The sequence below is a fragment of the Schistocerca americana genome, chromosome 7 (genome assembly GCF_021461395.2).
Source record: "Schistocerca americana isolate TAMUIC-IGC-003095 chromosome 7, iqSchAmer2.1, whole genome shotgun sequence".
Taxonomy (NCBI): Eukaryota; Metazoa; Arthropoda; class Insecta; order Orthoptera; family Acrididae; genus Schistocerca; species Schistocerca americana.
In genome coordinates, this window is record NC_060125.1 from 191212025 (window position 1) to 191219034 (window position 7010).

General features: G+C 41.1%; 1 pseudogene; it reads left to right on the top strand.

Moving 5' to 3' along the window:
• Positions 1-5367: 5367 nt before the first annotated feature.
• Positions 5368-5485, top strand: LOC124623389 (annotated as a pseudogene).
• The last annotated feature ends 1525 nt before the right edge of the window (positions 5486-7010 follow it).

Genomic DNA, 7010 nt, shown 5'->3' on the forward strand with positions numbered 1-7010 from the left:
GACTCGTCACAATACAGAGTTGTATGATATTTACAAAGAGCTGGACATCGTGGCTATAATGAAGACACAATGACTCCAGTGGGCAGGGCATGTTGCTCGAATGCAGGACAACCGATAGCCGAAAACTGTACTCAACGCCAAGCCAACCGGCAGAAGGCCTGTAGGAAGACCTAGAACTCGACGGACTGACTGCGTATCCGAAGACCTTCAGAGAGTGGGACTGCTGGAAGGATGGCAAAAAGGACCCGCAGATAGGCTGAAGTGGAGGCAACCTCTCGAAGCAGCGCGCGGTCCATTGGGCCTGATGGCGTAAAGTAAAGTAATGGGACACCACGTTATGGCTGCCTATCATTACTGAATAACCGCCATGTTTTAGTCTTGGGGCGTAAATTCCGCTAGAGGTTGAAAAAAGTACAAAACAGGACTGAATCGACCAAATGACTTTGTTTCATTGCTCCATAGTCCAGTTTTTATGGCTTCGGCACAAGATTTTTCTGTGAGGGACACTTGGATCACTGATGAGTGGTTTTGGAATTCCAGCTCGTCGTGTGGTTCACAGCTTACGGAGATCCCCACGTGTTGTTTTGGTGCTGGCACTGTTCTCGAGTGCACATTCAGTTCTGCAGTAACTTTTGCTGTTGTTCTCTCATTTCTCGCTAGAAACCTCTTCATTAACCGTGTGTCACAATAATTCAAAACATACCTTCGTCCACGTTATGACTTAGCGGATGATATTCTTCCTTTTTCCCTGAATGCTGTATAAGTCTCCGACATGGTGTCACTTGAAACACCTAACATGTCGGCTACTGTGATACGGAAACAACCACCACAAGAGCACCAACAATTATCACACTTTCAAATTCACTTAGCTCCGATATAGTGCTTTCACAACTGCACAATGAGTTGTGGGCATAGCACAGATGTCATTCATAGTAATACCGGTATATTAAAGCACAGTCTGCAGGTTTGGCTAGAATCTGCCAAATCCTGTAAATGAAATGCAGTACTGCTATATGCAGTATTCCAAAATTAAGAGGTTTATTTGTTGATATCAACGTTTTAATTTTGACGTTGCTTTTCTTTAGTTAATAGCGGATAAGGGTCATCAGTATACACATGTAGTTATCGAGTCTTTTAGAGGAATACGTAGCTTTTAAAATTCACAGTGAGTACCCCAGGATATGCTCCACGCATTCGAGTATATAAAAGTGTTATCAGAATCTTAGGATACTAGTTAAAATACAGAACTACATTTCTGTATTGTGGTTAGTGACTAGACTCGGTTTGGAGAGGACGATAGTTAAAATCTACATTTGGTAATCTCGATTTGGGTTCCCGTGATTTGCCTGAATCTTATGGGTACCTTGGAAGACTTCATAGTCGCAACAGCTTGTAGCCGTTGACTGGTTGGAGTCTTTGGATATCCAAGTATGATGGAAAATGGATTTCTCAGCTTCTTTCACCTACTGCCAATTCGCTTGCTTTCACTATGATCTTATATACACATACATGACGATTCCGCTGCCCTTACCGATGCCGTTTCATGCAACCCCACATGATAGAACAGTACTGAAGGCCAGTTCGCTTTCGAGATGTGAAGCACACTGTCATAAAGTTCAGAATGACTGGTAAAGTATACGAATTTATCTTGACCTTTTGTACAACTTTTGTTTATGAAACTAATTCAGCACATTAATGCAGCGAGTCATATATTTATCTTTTTATTGATCTGTATACCGAAAAGCTGTTACATCCAAGTTTCCCATTTTGATATCTCTTGTTAATTTCGTTGTCTCCATTGGTGAAACACGGTGTGTAAGGCAAGGTCTCTGAACCATTTAAAAAAATTAAGTACTATAAACGAAGTAAACTTACAGACACATCCAAAACCTGTATGACTACACTGCTAATCACACAAAGATAGGCTGAAGACCCTTGGATAAGTATGGCAGAAGTAAGGTATATCTTGGTTCAACAATATCATGTAAGTATGGCGAATTCCCACCTGTATTTTTTACAGTATGATTCCGTATGCTAACAGTCGCCCAAAGCTCTGAGAGACAATTTATTTCGATTACCTCGCTGACATATATCTGAATACCGCTCCTGGCAGAGATAGTGTACCTTTATAAATCGATATAGGTAGGAGCAACTGAATCATCCAATATACGATGTATAAACGTATGTACTGATTCGTATCATTTTTATCTTATCTTGTAGCTACTTAACTGTATGTCCTTGTAATATATAAGCCATACGCTGAACAATCGAAGAACTTTATCCAGTCAAATGAAGCAATGGTTCTTTTGAAACGGAATGATCGCTTTCCTTCTCCATCTTGATACAATCCGCATTTATTCTCCTTCTCTAATGGCCTCACTGCCAACGGGACGTTAAACCTAGTTTTTCTTCCTTCCTTCATTTTTCCTGTGCCACAAATAACAAACAAAACCAATAATTTTAGTCTTTTAGCTGTTGCACCAGTCCTTTTTTGTGCCATTTATAAGACATAGTGGGCGTGTGGATCTCATCGTTATTGGCATACAATCCGAACACCAAATGCTTTCTCTTATTAAACATAAGCCTTGTATAGAATTGCTGAAATGTTAAGCACTATATTAATGGAATCGAAATAACTATATTAACAGTTGAGAGACATAAAAACGTAAGTACAGTCAACCATGTAGGTATTGCAAAAGAGTACAGCAAAGTACATATTTTAAATCGAACAGATTTGTGTCTTGACTGATTCATTGACTCATCATCGTCCAGCCAAAATCACTTATCACAGAAACTTGAAATCTGGAGGGGGTGTTGATCTAATATTGTAGGCATAAAGGGAGGAATAGGGATGAGAGTTTTTTTGGAAAATATGTGGCTATTAAGGGAACTTCGACAATAGAACTAAGAAAATTGGAATTGGGTTTCTCGGTCAGGAATGAAACAATGCGAGTTTCGGCATATTCGGAAATTCAACTCCTAAGGGCGTGAAATAGTTGGTGTAAGCGATTTTTTTAATGCATTATTAAATAACTAGCACAGTATTTTTAAAGCTACAACTCTGAAAATTGGTGTTTGTATTCCTGGTTGGAAACAAAAAATACATGTTTCAGTGTCTATGGAAATTCAACCGTTAAGGGGACGTAATAGGAACGAGAAGTTTGGTGAAAACATTTCGTTGTGGAAGCGTTTTAAAGCTAAACCTATGAAAGTTTTTATTTGAATTCTCAGAAATAAAAAATAAGTGCTTCAGTGTTTTTGGAAATTCAGCCAGTGCGTTTAGTGAAGTAGATATTAAAAATTTTTATGAAAATATTATGTTATAAAAATTTTATTTGGCTTCTCGGTACGAAATGAAGGAAGAATGTGTTTCAGTGTTTTTGGAAATTCAAACCGTAAGGGCAGGAAAATTTTTATGAAAATATTACATTGTACTAAATCATTCTTAAAGCTAAATCTATGAAAATGGTGTTTAATTCCTCAGTTAGAAACAAAGAAACATGTGTTAACATTTTGAAAGTTAAATCTATGAAACCTGGTTTTTGGCTTCTCAGGCAGAAATCGAGAAATGTGTGTTAACATTTTTAAAGCCAAATCTATGAAAATTGGTGCTTGACTCCTTTGTTAGAAATAAAGTAATATGTATTTTGGGATGAAGTTTTCTATGGAAATATCACCGCAAGAACTAAAAAGGCGAGATTAATGAAAACCTCCGACCCCAACTACCAGAATCGCTTTGTAGTCAAAAGTACAGTCGGAAAAGACAATGCATCTATGCCTTAATTAGCATGAAATGTTTAGCAGGTATTACAATTAGTAAACTACATCAAATAATGCTATTTACGAGGGCGGTTCAGAAAGTAACCTCCGATTGGTCACAGTGCGGGTTGTGGGGCGAGTAGCGACGCCATCTGTGCGTTCACGCACTCAACAGGTCAGTCGGCATCAAGCCGTGGTCGAATGAACGTCGTACCTGCGCTAGTCTAGTTTTTGTGGCAGTTTTAAATGTGTGCTGCAATAGAAAACCCCGCCAAATGTGAAGTGCGTGCTGTCATAAGGTTTTTTACAGTCAAAGGATATTCTGCAGCAGCTATTCATCGAGAGCTTTGTGCCGTGTACGGACCAAGAGTTATGAGTGAAGGAGTTGTCCGTGAATGGGTACGTTTATTTAAAAGTGGACGAGAAAACGTTCATGATGAAGAGAGGAGTGGTAGACCATCATTGGTGACTGACGAACTCGTTCAGACAGTTGATGCAAAAGTTCGTGAAAATCGACGTTTCTCCATGTCGGAGTTGTCTACTGGTTTTCCACAGATTTCTAAGACTCTCTTGTACGAGATAGTGACAGTAAGATTGGGTTACCGTAAGTTCTGTGCACGATGGGTCCCCAAAATTCTTACTGACCACCACAAAGCTCAAAGAATGGCCTCTGCATTAGACTTTCTGTCACGTTATGAGGACGAAGGAGAACCATTGTTAAACAGAATCGTGACCGGTGACGAAACCTGGATTAAGTACGTGAACCCTGAGACAAAAGAACAATCAAAGATGTGGGCACATTCAAATTCGCCTACCAAACCAAGAAAAGCCTCGCAAGATTTTTCTGCCAGAAAACTGATGGCAACGGTGTTTTGGGATGCCAAAGGGGTGTTGTTGGTTGAATTCATGGAACGTGGTACGACCATTAATCAAGACGTGTACTGTGAAACAATAAAAAAGTTACGACGGGCTATACAGAACAAAAGCCGTGGTATGCTGACTTCCGGTATCGTTTTTTTGCACGATAACGCCCGTCCTCACTCTGCTCGCAGAACAACGGCCCTTCTTGAGTCCTTCAAGTGGGACGTTATCAACCATCCACCTTACAGCCCAGACCTGGCGCCAAGTGATTATCACCTCTTCATGCATTTGAAGAAATGGATCGGGTCACAGCGGTTTGATGACGACGAAGAGCTCAAAGATGCGGTCACAGGCTGGCTCCAGGCACAAGCGGGTGATTTTTATGCAGAAGGAATTTCAAAGCTTGTGAAGAGATACGATAAGTGCCTCAATCGCTATGGAGACTATGTAGAAAAATAGTGCAAAGATGTAGTTGTAAGATGTATATATTAAAATATTTTTATTTAACTTGGTGTATTTTTTTAAATCAACCGGAGGTTACTTTCTGAACGGCCCTCGTATGACTCACCATGACAAATCAGCTTTGACATAACTGTGTACAAAAAGAAAGAATAATCTTTAAACGACAATGTTTCTGTAGGTCTAATACATATTAACAAAACTATTTTTGTTGTAATTACTAAGCAAACTATTCATTACTGATGACAAAATGGACAGCAAGTTTAAATGCGATTCATGTACAGCACTGCCAACGGCCTTGCCGCAGTGGTAACACCGGTACCCGTCAGATCACCGAAGTTAAGCGCTGACGGGCTGGGCTAGCACTTGGATGAGTGAGCATCGGGTCTGCCGAGCGCTGTTGGCAAGCGGGGTGCACTCAGCCTTTGTGAGGCAAACTGAGGAGCTGCTTGATTGAGAAGTAGCGGCCCCGGTCTCGGAAACTGACTTACGCCCAGGAGAGCGGTGTGCTGACCACATGCCCCTCCATATCCGCATCCAGCGACGCCTATGAGCTGAGGATGACACGGCAGCCGGTCAGTACCGTTGGGCCTTCATGGCCTGTTCGGGAGGAGAGAGAGAGATGTACAGCACTATCCGTTTGAGATGAGACTGTTCGGTACCTGGTGTAAGACTGGCGCTAATATATTAAAAAACTAGAAACCCGCCTCGATTGCGAAAAAAGCACCTAGTGTTGTAAGTAGGCTGTTTAGGTTTTTTTTTTATTGGTAACGCCACCTCTGTACGAAAATCACTGGCTGTGCTGTGTGCAGTCTGTGGCTGCTTTGCATTGTTGTAATACTCGCCATTGTAGTGTTAGGCAGCTGGCTGTGAACAGCGCGTAGCGTTGCGCAGTTGGAGGTGAGCCGCCAGCAGTGGTGGATGTGGGGAGAGAGATGGCGGAGTTTTGTAATTTGTCATGAACTGCTACATATATTATGACTATTAAGGTAAATACATTGTTTGTTCTCTATTAATATCTTTCATTTGCTAACTATCCCTATCAGTAGTTAGTGCCTTCCGTAGTTTGAATCTTTTATTTAGCTGGCAGTAGTGGCGCTCGCTGTATTGCAGTAGTTCGAGTAATGAAGATTTTTGTGAGGTAAGTGATTTCTGGAAGGTATAGTTTAATGTTAGTCAGGGCCATTGTTTTGTAGGGATTTTTGAAAGTCAGATTGCGTTGCGCTAAAAATATTGTATGTCAGTTAAGCACAGTCTTGTATAAATTGTTCAAAGGGGACGTTTCAGTGTTAACCTAGGTTTCGCCGTAGATAACTACACCTTCTTCAGAACAATAAAACCCACAAGTGCCTAAGAAGACCTTTGTCAATGATTAAAAGAATACCATGGGTATACATTTATAAACGAAAAAAAAGGAAAACACAAACAGTACTTATGTACAAAGTCAAAACCACTCCACCTCACACCGGCCTATATTCGATGGGCCATGACCCGCCATAAACTGCAGCTACAAATGGTCGCTCACGTACACGCCCAATCCGCTACCTATGCACATGCGCAAGACAAGGGTAGTTACTTGAATGCGCATGCGCATACGAATACGAGAAAGTTTATACATGGGTCGTGGCTAAATAGCCCATATATTCCCCACCGTGGATCAACACATATCAAAAAATAGAATGGATTGAATAAGTGACGAGCTAAATAGGAGATGAAACCTAAAACTAACCGAACACGATTGCTTATGCTAGGAAAGAAACATATACGAAGCTACCTATGACAACAGGAGGAACTCTTAAAAACTATTCCTAAAGCCAATAGTTAGCCTGGGGGACGGGGGGGGGGGGGGGGGGAGGGGCTGAGGGGACGTAATCTAAAGAGGTCGTGGTAATAAAGATATAGGGATAAAACGTGAGGTGTTCAACGGGCTA